We start from the raw sequence: 17,203 nt of genomic DNA on the forward strand, positions 1-17,203 counted from the left end.
ATTCTAATCGGCACAGGGCCTGAGCCCAAATCCAGGCTCTGGTACTTACTACCTGTGTGATGGGGGTGTATGGGGCATTTAAGGAAGACCAGCACTTCTGGCGTGAGGGCCGCTGAGCCCTTTTCAGGGCTGCTCATCCACCATGGGTGTCCACCCAACACCCAGCTGTCACCTTTGACTCCAAAAAGCTGTAGCATGCACTGCAGTCACATTCTAGTAAGAACTGTCACATCAGAAGGGCTAAACTAACTTGAAGGTAACCAACCTTCTCAAATCCAACAGTCAGATAGGGGGCAGTCTACCCTAAACACGGGAAGACTTCCCCTGGCAGAATGGGTGGGTAACAACAATTTTTCCAACAGACCATGAAGGCAAGGAGCAGGATGAAGAGCTTGGTCAGACATTGAAGATGCCAAGACCATTCACTGTATCCTAAACCATCTCTGGTCATCTTGACTTCTGTCTCGCCATTGAACTTTGATGACTCTGGAAGAGAGAGTGAGGTTGAAAATTTCTTGTAACTCTGCCTCACTTAAAAAACCAACAAATTACAAAACCTGTGTGACCCTGGACAAATCATGCAACCTCTCTTGGGCCTCAGTTTTCTCATCTGAAAAATGAAGATGGAATAGATGTGTTCTAATGTCCCTGCTACCTCTACACTTATGACCTTATGAGTCTATGAACAGCTGAGTTATTAATATCAAATAATGGTATTCATGAAGCTAAGACTATAGATTTCATACTGGTACAAACCAGATAGATTTCCTCTGTCCCCCAGACACAGGCAGGGTGTCTAGGAAAGCCAGCATAGTTGGATCATTTCAAATTTATTTCCGTTGTAAGAAAGGCAACTCAAAGTTTGCTCTCTTAAGAGCACATTTGAGTATAGAGTGTTTTCTACTTTTCAAAGGGCTTTGCATATTTTGCATCATTTGAAGCATGTGTCTCTCATTGACTGTGGATACACATCTTCTTCAAATATGAGGGGAACACTCCATAACCCCAAAGACGTGAATCTAACCGTGAAATGTATTGAGATATTCTATTACAGCATATGTTTTGCTGTGATCCCTAAGAATTAATGAGATAATGCTGGCCATAAGAAGATGCTGCCATTTATTTGGTTCTCTGAATTTCATATCATGCTTGATAGGCCATAACTTCGGCAGTATTATTAGCTGGACAAAGCATTGGTTTGATCTAGTCCTGAGGCTAAAATGCTCACTTAACTATTTTTAACATTTTAAAATTAGTCAGGGTAAGAATTTAGTAAGTCAAGAGTGAAGAAAATGGATATGGCTAACAAATAGTTAAGAAGCATTTTGCAAAGCATTGCAGACTCATTCTTATTTAGGGCTATTTTGTGACTGTTATTTTCTGCTTTGATGACTTGTATTTTGCTTGTGTTTGTATTGTGCAGGTTTGATGTTTGTTTTCTACCTATCACGATTTCTCTAACCTCCTAAGTGATAAACTTTGCATTCTGCTAATAGAAAAGGCTACAAAAAATTAACCAAGCTAACTTTTATTGGCTTGTTTTCTTTGACTAAAACATAATGAAATGAGGTGCACCTCTGACCCCCTTGACCATCAAGCCATGCCATATGACTGAAATGACTAATGTCTATTGAAAGGTCTGTTGGCTAAGCATTGCTTGGAAAAATGAGGAAATCTCTCTCACCTAATTCAATAAGTTAACAAACTAGTCTATTGCTCAAGGTATGGGCTACCTGTTTACCCAAAATGTACCACAAGAGTTTGAAGAAATATTTTTAAATGGTGATTTTTTTTTTTTTTTGATTAAAAAAAAAAAATTAAAAGGTTACTGGGAGGGGGGAGCATTTTTTTTTTTTTGCCATATTTGCCTTTTAAAAAAAGGAAAATATTTTTCTTTCTAGGGAATTTATAGATAACTTTCAAGAGAAAATAAAATATCCATATTTTCAAACTCTAAGAAGCATTCAAGGTAAGGAAGGCAGCAAGAGCAAATTAATGCCAGATTTCAAAAGAAACAGAAAGCTAATATAAAATTTAAAAAATGTTGGGCCAGATGCGAGATATGAATAATACTCTTGAAGTATTCATTGGGCATTTTTATAATACTCTAGTGGTCTAAGAGTTAAATCTTTTGCAAAGTGCTTACCCAATGCTTGGTGAGGAACTATTTCATCCAGTGGGTTTAATTTATGAAATCTTCATACTTTGTGAAAATCATTATCTTCTACTTTGGGTTTTTTTTTTCCCTTTCTCAGAGTTTGAAGAGACCTCAGTGGTCATCTAGTCCATTGTGTACCTGACTAAGGATTCTCTCTAAAATATCCTCAACAAAGGGTTATAAAAAGATAGGATCATATAGTTAGAACCAGAAGTAAACTTTGAGATGATAAGTTCAAATCATCTTATTCCACAGATGAGGCAACTGAGGTCCAGTAAGTTTAAGTGACTTGTCCAAGGTAACACATAGACAGTTGTTGTCTGAAGTAGTATTTGAATCCAGTAAGTTCCTTACTCAAATTTTAGCACTTTATTTGCCTGGTCATCCAGCTTTTCCTTGAAGACCTGCAGGAAAGGAGATATGCAACAATGGAAGGCCTATCCTCTAATCAATAAATGTCAAGGAAAATTAAAACCCCACCTCTTTTTTTTTTTCATGTTGTCCTTTACATTTACTATAGAACATTTACTACTCTGTCACTAACAAGAAGGCAGAAAAAAATTGCATGAATTATGTTTCAAAGGAACACAAAACTCATCTATGGCATTATGTTATAATTATTAATCTTAATTATTTTAGATGGATATGACTATCAGAAACTCTGGATTTCAGGATATGTAGGCAAACATCAGTACTACTGCACATTTGTTCAAACAGAAACAAAATCCCAATATTTTTCATGATACTTATTGGTTAATCTATTAATTAATTATTTTTTACTGAACACCTACAATATGTTCAACACTATCCTAGGTACTAAAGATACAATGATAAACTAAAAAAGAAAAAACCACTTAGCTCCATTCTCAAGAAGTTTATATTCTTCTCAAAAATGTAGCATATTTATATAGATAAGGAAAAGCAAAATAATTTTTCTTTCCTCTCCCTGCAGCAACTAGTGGGCTCAGGAAAGAGTTTGCCTAGGAGATAGCACCTGAGTTGAGCCCCAGAGGTAGCTAAGGGTTCTAAGAAGGAAAATGAGAAGCAGGTTTCTTCTAGGCATAGGGGACACGCTATTCAAAGATCTGGAGGAAGGAAATGGAGTTCCTGATTTAAGGACTGGCAAATTCTCTGATCCATAAATAGCACATTCAAGAGTGAAAGTTAAGGACTTGCTGATGATTTCTCTTGTCTTTGGAATAGATAGGTACAGTGAGATTAAAAGAAAAGAAGCCTGATAAAAATTGTTTTCTAGCACCTGTACTCAGAATGTCCTTTAAAGCAGTGGCTTAAGTGGTCGCTTCCTTATGTGGCCTTTTTTGATATCCCCAATATTAGTGCCCCCCTCAATAAATCACTTTATTATGTACATGCATCTCTCTATATGTATTATTTCCCTATAGTAGAATATGAGCTACTTGAGGGCAGGAACCATTTTATGAATATCTTTGCATTCCCAACACAGGCACAATGACTGGCACTTAGTAGATGCTCCCTAAATTCTTATTGAATTAGGTTGGTTTGCATTTTAGGGAGTTCCTTTCAGTATTGTCCACAACTATTCTTAAATGTTTATAAATGTTCACAAAGGTTAACAAAATAAATAATAGTGGTATTTAAAAGGCTTCAAGAACAATCTACTGGGTTTCCTGACTATAGCACTATCTTAGAACTCCAGTGACAACTTGGTGTAGCATTAATTTCTCTCTGAGTCTAGAATAAGATGGTGAATTAGAATCTCCCAGGAATCATTGGCATAGCTGATATTTGTAAAGTTTTGCCTTCCTACAAGTGTTTTAAAATCTACACACGTATAACAGCCTGGTATTTGCCAGTAACTTTTTTTCAATAGTGGACAAATTTGAAGGCCTAGGCCAAGTCCGTTATTTTACTTGGATCCTTCTTCCTTCTAGCCTTTTCTCTTACCTTTGGGTGTCTCCTATTCCAAAATGCTTAGTATAATGTTTGCATACTGTAAGTCACATCAACAAGCATATTTTAAGTTCATGATATATACCATCACTGTAGTAAATACTGAATATATGAAGAAAGACAAAATCAGTCTCTTCACTCAAGGAGGAGAAGGAATGTGTGTGCATATACATATGTGTGTGTGCATATATATGTATATATGTGTGTGCATATATATGTATATGTGTGTCTACACATGCATATATATCATTAAGTGATATAGATATAAATCTCTACCTACACACATACATACATATATTATCACTAAAAGTGCATACATGATATATACAGAATACAAGGAAAGTAGTCTCAGAGTAGAAGCCCCTAGCAGGTAGGGGTACCGGGAAAGGCCTTCTGAAGAAGGTAGGACTTGACCTGAGTCTTGAAGGAATTCTGAGAAAATAATAGGCAACTATGAAAAGGGAAAGCAAGTATTCAGTCAGTGTTGGCTGCCAAAGAAGTGTCAGACAACCAAACTTGCATTGAAAAAAAAAATCTGTCCCTCTATACATTACATATGATGATCTATATGGTGTATTAAAATACAGGTATTTCTGGAATTAAACATTTATCCCAAATCAGCATAAAAATGAGAGCAGATGATGGGTGAAATAAATGTCATGAAACTTCAACCTTACATTGATTGGAATCTGATAATGAAAGTGAACTGTTTCACCCTGAAGTCATAGAACAAATGTATTTCTAAACATGTGGAAGAGGGAAGCTTTCAGTAAGTATGTCAGGACCCAAAGATGAATCACCAAACACAATTGGACTTTTCCTCCACTAAGTAAAAGAATATAGATAATGCAATTATTCAGAGGAACTTTGTCATAATATTGACAATAACATTGACAAAAATTCTCCCACGGAACAGAAAATAACTCATTATCAAATACATATCTTCATCCCACACCTCCACCTTTCATTAAGAGAATGCTTCTGTAGTTTGATGGCATTTTCCCAGAGAGCAATGAACAGGTCAGATCAGCAACCAACTTTTTATCCACTGACATACAGACTGACTGATGGAAACTTCTAACAGCCTTAAGACTTTAAGCCTTGGTACAAGGGTTTACATCAGACCCTTCACAGGAGGGAAAAGCCATTTAATCCTTGAAATTGTTAAAACTTCCCACAAGACAAAACCATGCATTTGTGTATTTTATTTATTATTTCCACACAAAAATGGAAGATTTTTTTTTAAAGCTGAATCTTTCTACACTTAGGTTTGCTTTGCTTTTTTTTTCTGTTTGATTTTGTATCAGTCAGGATGAATTAAGAACAATACTCCAGGTGTGATGCCAATTTCAGTGGGTACCACTCTTCCTTTTTCCCATTAAGTTTCTCTGTTTGGTTATGTCCCAGAAAATAATTGCTCACACCTCCCCCTGAAAGGGCATGCAGGTTTAAAGAAATGCAGAGAGTGAAGGAGAAGCTCAGAGGACATAATGTGCTTATCCTTTTAAAAGCAGAATCAATTGTTTCATAATTTAAATGGAAAGACTTCAGTTGACATTTGCCCAAGTGCTTTTTATTAAATTATTGAAAGCTTTTTTTTACTCCTCTGCATTTTGAAATTCTTAACACCACTCTATATCATCCATATTTTTCTACTTCTCCATACTGAAGGAGGAAAAATTCCCAAATGATCACATACCAAAAGAACAGAGCCTCATTTTTTTTTCTGAGATTGATATATGTTTATAAGGAAATCCAGCATGTGAGCTTCCAAATCTGCAGGTCATTGTAAGTTAAACCATGTGCATTCCACTCCAATCATTCCTTCCTCCAATGTTACTCATCAGAGGTCCAAATTGTCTTCAGCCATCTTGAGGAGTTTTGTACATCAGGAGGCAAGACACTCTTCAGCCGAGTCCCAAGAGAGGATTGACAGGGTTTCTGTTCATTTGTGCAAGAATCTATCTCACTTCCCAACTCCTCAAACAACAGAAGCAGTCCTGCTTGACAATACCAAACCCACCCCATCCCCAAAACTGTGTTGACTTTTTTTTTTTTACTTTTGCCTTTTTTTTCCAGGACAGGGAAAAATTAAAAGGGAAAGACATATAACTCTTTAATAGAATGCTGAGGTTGTCATTAGTGCATTGGTATAATTCAAGAAAATCTTGCCAAGTGAGTTATGCTTTCCTATAAGCACAGAATGAACATTTTCAAATCATAATTTACTGAGTTTGAACCATACCTCTGATTTTAGCACTTAGCACAGGGCATGGCATATAGCAAACCATTAATAAATGCTTGGCTGATCTACTGACTGACTTTATTAGCATAGGGAACTTCAGATCAGGGCACTCCCTCTACCAAAGGGGATAGGCACCAGCTCTGGAATGCATACACTTTAGTGGGTTGCCTGGGGCACCAAGAGATGACAGAGTCGCACAACCCATGGGAACATTTCAAAGGTAGGATCTGAATACAGCTCTTCCTCATTCCAAGTCCAGTTCTCTTAGATTCTCAATTAACTCAATGGATTAATGTTGGGGGGGGGGGTGGAAAAAGGATACTGATCCCAGTACTATGTGTCATCAAAGAATGGTAAAGCTCTTTAGTATAATCACCACTGATTCTAATGTATGGTTTACAATATAACCAGACATTCTCAGCTAAAAACCTGCAAACCGTCCATAGTTATCCAGTGATCAATCCAGTTGATCTGTCCATATTCTGACACCTTAATTCTCGGCCAAAAGAAATAAAAAGTATATCGAGTTGAGCTGAAGAATTTGCTGTCCGTCCTCCCCCACCCCCAGGTTTGTTTGTTCATTTTCACTCAGCCTAGGCCTCATTTACCACAGGATTTGCTCGGGATCCTTCTGGAGTGCCTCAGAGTTGTTAAGTGACAATCTAAAAGCCGATTTCGGATTAGCTAGCTTAACCAGGTGAACTGAGGGCTTCGCTTTGATTGGAGAGGAAAGCTGAGGCTGTGCTTGGAAGTCCATATTGTGAGACTGGAGGGTTTTATCAACATCCTGAGAGGCCTGCATTCAGAATAGCTGCTGATGAGAATCTCCCTAATCAGGGAAGGATTAGCAAAGGCTCAAACCTCTCCTACTTCTAATTCCTTCTCCATGACGCTGTTCATGCACGGCAAAATGGTCTAGTACAATACAAGAAGTATAAATATTAGATGAGGCTCTCTGCCATCTTAATTAGCACTTTCTAAGGGAGCTTGTCATTGAGCATTGCGTAGTAATCACTGCAAAATCACAAGGAAGGAGGGCAATATTTCATTAGAGAAAAACATAGCAACAATGAAAGTGAGCATGGTTTTATAGGGCCAGGTAAAAATGTTCATTCTTTGTAACCTTAAAAATAAGGATTAATAGCTGGGCCTGTGCTATTGTATTTTGCTACCCAAGCACTTGTTAGTAATAAGATTTTTTTCTCTCTTTGAGAGACAATGTCTTGTAGCTGATAGAAGGCAGGCCTTGGGAGAAGGAAGTCCTTTGTTTAAGTTCTGCCTGTGACACTGAGTAAATCACTTCACTCTCTAAAACTGTTATAGAAAAGTTGCTAACTTTCCTTGGTAGAGAGATTTTTCTGCACCAGAAATTCCAGAAATAGTCCTTGAAAAGTACTATATTGTGAGAAAACAATTTAGGAAAGCATATGTGAGAGAAGAGAGGAAAGAAAGAAAATTTAATATTTTAAAATAGAGGTTAAATGGACAGTGGATAAAGGGTGCTAAGTTTGGAATCCAGAAGAGTCAGTTTCACACCTTGCCTCTGACATTTATTAGCTCTATGACCCTGAACAAGTCATTTAATCTATAACTGGCTCAGGTAAATCTCCTTGGAATTAACTACTAAGATGGATGTTGATCCTTCTTGGTTGAAGATGTTCCCACACCAGGAACTCCCCACTCCAATCCTTCCATGTTTATTTTTTTTTAAGTATTATTTCATTCAATGCAAGATGGTATCACCAAACAATAATCATTTTTGCAACAATTACACTGTTTCCAGATATTTGAAAAGAATGAATGATCGATGGTTGACTAAATGATTCCGTTTGCATCTTGATTTGTTGACACTGTGAATTCTCAGATTCATCCAAGTGCATTAACTCCAAAAACTTTGGAAAACATGAACTGTTCTTCAGTGATTTAACCCCATATTTGCAACAAGACCCTTTTCCTTTCTTCAGTGTCAACTTTCCCAGGTTTCCCTATATCCCCTCTCAAACTACTTCAGTCTCATTTTTCACCTAGTAAAAACTACATTACCCAGATCTCACTGTCACTGCAGAATTACACTGGCATGGAGATATTCTCTCCATTTGTTAAGTATGCTCTGAATAAAGCATAATAGTTTTTGATCCTTTGCTGAGTTTGGGACATGAGGATGAGAAGGGTCTTTCAGGTAAGACATTGCAACAGTGAGAAGAGGAAGGAAACAGAAGAATACACGGGTATTTTCAGCAGGAAGAGTTTGGGGGGGGGGATGTAAAGGATTTGAGTCTAAAAATGGGAGACAAGATTGGCAGCAAAAACTGTGCCTGTATTGTGAGCAAGACCTTGAAAATTAGCTTCAGAATTTTAAGTTTTATTCAGTAGGATAAGAGGATTCACTGAAAGTTTTCAAACCAGAGTTATAGCTAATCTAAATGATATTTTAGAAGAGAAATGAGCAGATTGAGAATCATGATGTGCTCCATTTTGTCATAAGAAAGACCTAGGTTCAAGTTCTGCCCCTGACCACTACTAGCTGTGTGAATGAAGGTAAGGCTGCTAAACTCCCAGGGTCTCCCAGGCAACTTTCTTACTGTAAGTTAGGGAAAGGAGCTGATCTGTCTCTGTGAAGGGAGCTTGTGCTCATGAAATTCTTCACACTGATAGGATTCCCAAATTCAGACTATGTCTTCCCATCCTTCCCCCAAGGTATCAAATGCATGGAATTTATTTTGATAAAATGTGGGGGGAGGGGAGGTGTTGGTTAACTATTAATAATAATGGCTGATGTTTCTATGGAGTTTCAAGGTTGGCCAAAGGCTTTCCATATTATCACATTTGATCCAACAACTCTATGAAGTAATGCTATTATCCCCATTTTATAGATGAGAAAACTGAGATTGAAAATGGTTCATGATTCTCCCAAGGAAACAGCTAGTAAAATATCTTCTTGAGGAGAACTTCTTGGTCTTCCTGACTCCAAGTTCAGGGTTCTATGTATTCTACCATGCTGTCTCTTAGTATTCTAGAAAGGAGCAAGGCCCCAAGGAAGCTGGAGCTGAGAACAGGTCAGTGTTGATGGTCAAGAAAGGTTAGGAGCCTTGGATACCACATAATTATCAAATCAGTGGGTATGTCAGAGATCATGAAGTCACAAGATGGAAAGGGGAAGATTCTCAGAGAGATAAATGGAAGGATGAGATTTTGATCAATGCTATACCATGCTTACTTTATAATGCTTCCTCAGTTCAGGATTGACCAAAATACTACAATTAAGCACAAATAAGTATCAAGTCAAAGTAACAAGCATGTATTAAATGCCTATTATATGCTAAGTCCTAGTGGTGCAAAAAAGGCAAAAACAGCCTCTGCTCTTCAGGAACTCACAGTCTGATGTGGGAGACAGTAAACAAATGCCTATGAACAAGCAAGATGTATACAGGATAAAATGTAGGTAAGAAAGACCAGAAAATGTCTGATTTTAACCGAGACTGAAAAAAATCTGAGGAAGCCAGGAGGTAGAGATAAGGAAGGGGAGTGGTCTGAGCTGGGGGGACAAACAATGAAAATGCAAAGACTTAGGAGATGGAATGTATTATGTAAACAGTAGAGAGGAGGACAGTTTCCCTGAATCAGAAAGTCCATGGGGGAAAGTAAGGGTAAGAAGATTGAAAAGTTTAGAAAGGGACCAATGATGAAGGGATTCACGGGCCAAACAGTGCTAGGCATTGTAATAGGCAGCTGAGTAATCCAGTGACTAGAGCTCTGGGCCTAGAGACTGAAGGCCTGAGTTCAAATGTGAGCTCATAACTAATAGCTGTGTAACCTTGTGTTAAGTGCTTGATACTCTCAGGCTGTGCTATAAGACTTTAAGTTGCTGACAGGTACCCATCTGCATGGCTAGAGGGACTTTTCTCATTGGAAATTCCCAATGGCAATGCAACCACTGGTGTAGCTCAATAACAAGAATAAACAAACAAAAAAAGACCTAAGGAACAGCATAAATATTCTCATAACTCATATTTCTCTTAGTCACTCACAATCATAAGTTCCATTTTGACCAACTCATTAATATATGTGTAGTGTTTAAAAAGATTCTTTAAGGAAAAGTGCTATACAATGTGTTTTGGGGTGACATCATATATGATGCTATACACATATCCACACATACATGTATACATATATAATACACATACAAACATAAGACACATATTCACATATACATATATTGGTATTTATGTGATTATTATGACTTCTGTTTCAGAACAAGCTAATAACATTATATGCCTTATTATGAATCATTATACACATTGTCAAAAATTAAGCCCAGTATCTAAAAGACCACCTTCAGAGTAGACCATCCCTTATATTTGTTTCCATTTTGGATGTTTTTCTCTCATGTCATCTTTACCTCTTACCATTTTCCCAGAATTTTTCACTTATCTTTGTGAAAACTTAAAATTCTCAGTATCAAATAAAGATAACTTCTATCCAGCCCTGTCTCCTCACAGAAACATTTTCTTGGTTATTCACTATTTCAACAAAAACACCCTATCAAAATCTTCAGTTACCTAGATCTATAAACACATCATAGAAATAAAGAAATATACAAAAGTAAATATTGCCTTACAAAAATGTAAATTTCAGGGTGGCTAGGTGGTGCAGTGAATAGAGGATCAGCCCTGGAGTAAGGAGGACCTGAATTCAAGTCTGGCCTCAGACACTTAACACTTACTAGCCGTGTGACCTTGGGCAAGTCACTTAACCCCAACTGCCCTCCAAAAAAGCAAAAAAAAAAAAAAAGTAAATTTCATTTATATATTTAACTTTGCCCTCAATGGAAAAGCAATGCCCAACTTCTCACTGAATTAATTTTTACAAAATTTTATGTGAAGAAATCTATCAGAGATCTTTGTTTTTTATTATAGATGTGACCAAGCAGTGATTTTTTGGCTTTTTGAAAGTGTATTTCCTTCTTTTAATTAATGCTATAATCATAGTTGTAATCATACTCTTTTTTTTCTCAAATATGCCTACCATATTGGAGGGAGGGAGGTACACATCTAAAAGTCTGAAGTTTAGAAGATCTATAACATTTTTTAATTTAATATCATTCTCAAGACCAGATAGTGAAGATTTTTCCCTTCCTTTCCTTGGTACCAAAAGAGCACATACATCCAGGTAGCCTTCAAATATTGTGTTGGGAGGACTTCCATTTCCATCACTCCCTCATGATGAATGAGCTTCTCCTTTTAAACATAGAAGCACTTCAGAGGATGACCCTGACAGGGCTGTTAATCCGGGGAGCCTGGCTTATCGCTAGAGAATTCAAAGACTGAGGTTGCACAGCATGCCTGTACTGCCTGGCTCTTACTAAATTCTCAAGCTGGAAGTTAGAACATGACCACCATTTTAACAAGAAATGCTAGGCACTGCTTCTGAACAGCTACAGGCAGAAAACTACCAGCTTCTTCCTTACTGACTGCAGGACCTACTGCATAACAAATCAGGTCCATTTGCATCACAAATGCCTTTGTTGTATATACAATATTTCTATGAGAGCTTTAATCTAATTCTCACAAAGAAAAATTACCATATATGCACATGTATATATGTGTGTGTATATGAAGAGGTATATATGTATACATATATACAAATAAAATAATGTATGTAAATATAAATAAAATAAAGTGTATGTGGTGTGTGTGCATGTGTGTATATATGTGTATGTGCATGTGTATGTAGGTCTAGATCTATGATTTCATTGGGAAGGGAAATTCTCAGTGTGGAGATTCCATTCACCCATGCCTAATATACAAATCCTCAATTCTTCTATAATTTATTGAAAGGGTAAGTGATTTTCTCAGCATTCCACAATTAGCATTTGGCAGAAAAAGGTTTCCAGTCCAGGTTTTCTTAATTCTAGGACACTATCCTATCCATTATACCTCATTATCTCTCAAAATTAAATGAGTTGAATGAATGAATGGATGGATGAAATAGCACTTCTTAAACACTTAATAATGCCAGGCACTGTACTAAATGCTGAGATAGTCTCTAGTTTCATGAAGTTTTAGTAAATGTAAAGTTTTAGTAATAAATTTTGGTAAATGAATGCAAAACATAAAGTTTAGCTACCAAAGGGGTGGCAGGTACACACATATTAGCACAGTTTGGAAATATCCAGGATGTGATTACCTGATTCCGAGTAAGATAAGCAGGAAACTCACCTCTCCATTTTTAGGAATTTCCATTCTTATACAAGAAAATAGAGGCAATAAGAGACTGATGACTTGTTACTGGACCTACAACAGTAGAAATAGGAAATTCCCAGTTTCCTACATGTGAAATGGAAAAACTTCAATTCCTTATTCAACAACAGATCAATTGAGTTCAACATTTATTCATTAATCAATAACTTTTGTATCTATGTGTGTCAGACACTTTTTAGTGCCTACTCTCTGCAAAGGATTGGAAAAATCACTCATTTGCATGGTGTTTTATTATTTACAAAGACTCCCTCACAACCTCCATTTTATATAAATATGTTGAAACTGAAACAATGGTGACATCACTATCATCAAAAACTAACAAATATCCCAATGGGACACAAAGTCATGTGGTTTTGGTCTAAGTCAGAAGGTTTTCCCATATCTTTTTACTCTGCCACACTCCTTATAATCATTGGATTGGAGGTTAGAAGACCATGCTCTACTCCAAATTCTGAAATTCTCCAGCTCTGTGACCTTGACCAGGTGATTGGACTTCTCTGGACCCTAGCTTTGCTATCTATGAAAGAATGTACTAGGAGATCCTTAAGATTCCTTCCAGCATTAAAATCACATTAGAATGATTTTTCATTCGCTAGCCTTTAAATCAAAGGTTAGTATTTCTTTTATATTTTAGAAGTTCTCAGAAATCAGTCACAATTCTTAGTTACCCTAAGAAATAGTGGATTGTGCCAGGTAATAGTGATACACACTTATTATCCCAAAATGACTGAGATTGGCAGATCACTTGAGTACAAGATTTCTGAGCTTCAGTGGGCCAAGCAAATCCAATATCCACACTAAGCCTGATTCAAATATTGTGAGCCAATGATAACAGTTTGTTAGAGATGTGTGTGGGATGAAACCAGGTTGCCAAGTATAGGCAAACAGGCACAGATAAGAAATGGAAGAATTTAAAAGCTCTTTTGCCAATAAGCAGTGTAATCTGCTATACTTCCAACCTGGGCAATATAAAGAGATGCAAAGGAAGGAAGGAAGGAAGGAAGGAAGGAAGGAAGGAAGGAAGGAAGGAAAGAAGATGGGAGAGAAGGAAGAAAAGAGAGAAGGAAAGAAAGAGGGGAGGAGGAGGGAAGGAGGAAAGGAACAGAGAAAGGAAAGAAAGAGGGTAAAAAGGAAGGAAGAGAGGGAGGGAAGAAGAGAGGAATTTTGGCTTGATCTGAATCAAATCCAATTCAGGGAATATCACAGTACATTCTAAAACTATGGAATCCAAGGGATGATACTGGTTGGAAAAGGAATTAGCATGGCATTCTTTATTTTTCACTGTGTTGCCATTTTTCAAGTTTTATATAAATCTATAGAAAAACAAAGTTAAAGCCATGGTAAATTATTATCAGGCGTGTCAGGCCTCCTTTATTCTTCCTCTCCCAAACTGTGGAACACTGCAAGAGTTATTCAGAAATAACGAATGCATATTTTTTTATCCTAGTCACAAGCCTTATGTCTTAAAAGGTTTAGAAGAGGCATGTGACAATGCCTGTTTGAAAAGCAAAGCATAATGTGTTTCCAGTTTATAAATTATAAAATATTCAAAAGCACAGGCGAACTCTAAGGAATTGGTTACATTGATTTCTGGAGCTGTTTCGTCCCTTTTATCTGTTGATTTTTCCCCCCCCTTTAAGAATATAATATAAACAAAATGCAAATGTGATGCTTTGGGTTGTGGAACCTAAGAAGGGAAACAAAGGTGCCAAAAAAGAAAGGGCGAGGTTTTCGTTAAATAGTCTATTAAGCAGATCGCTAATGCATAGAATCATCCCACTGACAGTTTCCTGGGATATTATTTTTCAGAATGTGCATGCTGCAAGAATGTTAAGTAATCAGAACCTATACTTGAGTTATACAGACACATTATTCTGTATTCCAACTGCCTACACAATGCAGTCCCAAACTCACAATTTTAAAAGATCCAGTATTGTTCAGTGACTGGCTCATGGGTTTCTTTCCAGTTTGATGTATCGGTAAGTCAAGACATCACCCTGTGATGTCATTGGTTCTCTTCAAAACTGAAGGAAGAACAATAAAACAATAGAAAGAACAGTTGTTTTCAGAATACTACATAGACAAGTAGGCCATTTTCACTATCTTAGTAAATTATATCATTGTGATCAGCAAAATGGTATTGTGGATAGGCTAGCACTTAAGGGAGGGAATGAAACTGTATTCCAAGTAAGAGCTTGGATTTTGAACTTTCATTCTGATTTTCATCTCAGATTCCCAGGCCCATCAGTGGAACTTATCTTCATGAATTAATTATATCATTGTTTAGAGGTAAATTGTATGGGGCATAACTGTACTCAAAAGTTAAAATGTAAACAGAAAGCTAAGATCAGGGTTCTTGGTACTACAGTGGAGTCATTTTGAATAGCAGAGCCTATGTTATCAGATACAAAAAGGTAGGAATGATTAGCCTCAGGACACTCAGATCCCAACATTTAGTTTGCCTCCAGATTTACCTTTGTCAGGTTTGTAGACAAGTCACTTTGCCATTCTGGGGTTTGTTTTCATCACATATAAAATAATGGAATTGGGCTAAAAAATTGGTAAGATCCCTGCAAATCTAAAGTTTCATGGTCATCACAATAGCAGACAATTCCTGCATTTCCTGCTCTACTCTGACAATTTATAAAGGTAAATATTTTATTAGAATCAATCCTATTGTGGATATATATGAATAAAGTATTGAATTCATTCAAATCTCTGATTTAATAGCATGGCAGTTATTTTCATATTTTAACTCATATAATAATGATTTTTACATTTCAAACAGTTTTTAAACCATCTACAAATATTAATTTAACTGTTGGAAATAACCAACTAGTTGATACCTTTTTAGAGTATTAGAATCACACCCATGATGACATTGAGTCTATACATGAAACCAAAGATAAAAATACAGTTAAGATTCTCAGGTTCTCCTTCAGAGAAGCAAACAGAGGAGTTGGCAAGATTGACTTCATCCTGCTTTAGGGTTAGTAAGAAGCATCACTTCATTTAGTCTTCTCCCATTACAATGATCATGATCAGAATGGCCGGAGAAATACCACAAAAACAGTTGCAATCTATGTGCCAACATTTGTTGCAGCAAATGAGATTTAAAAAAAGTGCTTGGTAAACCATGAAGATATATATGTATATATATATGCCATTATCATTGCGATTATTATTAAAATAGAGAAATACTATGAAGAATTTACTAAAAAGCTCTAAACTAAGTCCATGTGTCAAGCTAACTCAGTGACTATAATGCATATCCATTGGGAGCATATGAAGGTCAGATTTTCCCATTTAATATCATATAATAGTTAACAGCATTGAGAAATAGGAAAATATACATTGGAAAATATGATTTAAGGATAATCTATGAGACCAGTGGTTGATAGTTTATTCCTATATACCATGAATAATTTCAAGAAGAGAGTTGGAAAACATAGGACATAGAGAATGTCACATGCTATGACATGAAAATTTTAAAGCAAATACATATTCACAGGAAACAATGCTGAACAAGATGGGAATCAGATGAGAATCATATATATATTAGTCAAATTATTGACTAATATATATATATTAGTCAAATTATTGACTAATAATAATAAATTTCAAGGTATCCAATAAGAACAAATAATAAAGGTAGGAAAAGTGTCATTGCAAAAGCTCCAAATTGACTTATTGAAACAGAGCCTCTGGCTTTGAAAAATGGGAAATGATTGGATTCATTATATTTTCAATTGTAAAATAATTGTCACTTTCATTTTTGTATTATTCCCCTATATTTGTCATATAGTAGATTCTTAATAAATACTGGTTGCATAGCTGATAAAGAATCCAAGAAGCAGATATTTGATCAAACTTCCAGGCAGAAAGACATGGTGGTCAAGAGTATCAGCTGTTTTGAATACAAGCTCGTTTGAACAATATTATGGAGGAACGTGACAGAGGATTTGGAGCAGCATCACCTCACAAGGCAGGGCAAAGCAGTGAAGATGAAAATGAGCCTTCAGGAAGCTTGATAGGAGAAACCACTAAGACAGACCATCTCCAAATCATTCATATATGTACCTTGGAAGGAGAACAAATAGATGAGAAATGGAACCAGTCTGCAGGCATGTCTTTAGTGTTTTATTCTCATCTGTGATGGGAGTGAAACTACCACATCTAGGCTCAGAAATTGTGGTCTATGAGGACATGAAAATAACACTTAAGAAAATGATGGCATGAAGTTTCAGAATAGAGTTGGATAGCATTTGGAGAACTGTATAATGCTTTCATTCTACCCTACTGCCAAAGCACATCTTGAGACACCTATATCCTCTCAGTGGTAGTATAAGGCTATCAATCATGGAACATCATGATCAATGGAATGAAAGCTGTAATTGTAAAATTGCACTAAAAATCATCCTGAATTAGGAATCAGAGGACTTAGGTTCATCCCAACTTTGTTACTTCCCATATCTGTAACCTGGGGTAGATATTTGACATTAGTTACCTCATCTGTAAAATGAAGGTTCTAGACAAGATATCCTCTGCCATCCCTTCTGGATATCTATCTATCTATCTATCTATCTATCTATCTATCTATCTATCTAT

General features: G+C 36.4%; 1 pseudogene; it reads right to left on the minus strand.

Annotated features, from left to right (window-relative positions):
* LOC138166733 (large ribosomal subunit protein eL30 pseudogene) overlaps positions 1 to 17,203 on the minus strand; it is a 94,114-nt pseudogene that overhangs the window by 43,571 nt on the left and 33,340 nt on the right.

Source organism: Petaurus breviceps, unplaced genomic scaffold (assembly GCF_028583685.1).
Source record: "Petaurus breviceps papuanus isolate PSGF00001 unplaced genomic scaffold, PetGlider_PUasm1.0 126, whole genome shotgun sequence".
NCBI classification, from domain to species: Eukaryota; Metazoa; Chordata; class Mammalia; order Diprotodontia; family Petauridae; genus Petaurus; species Petaurus breviceps.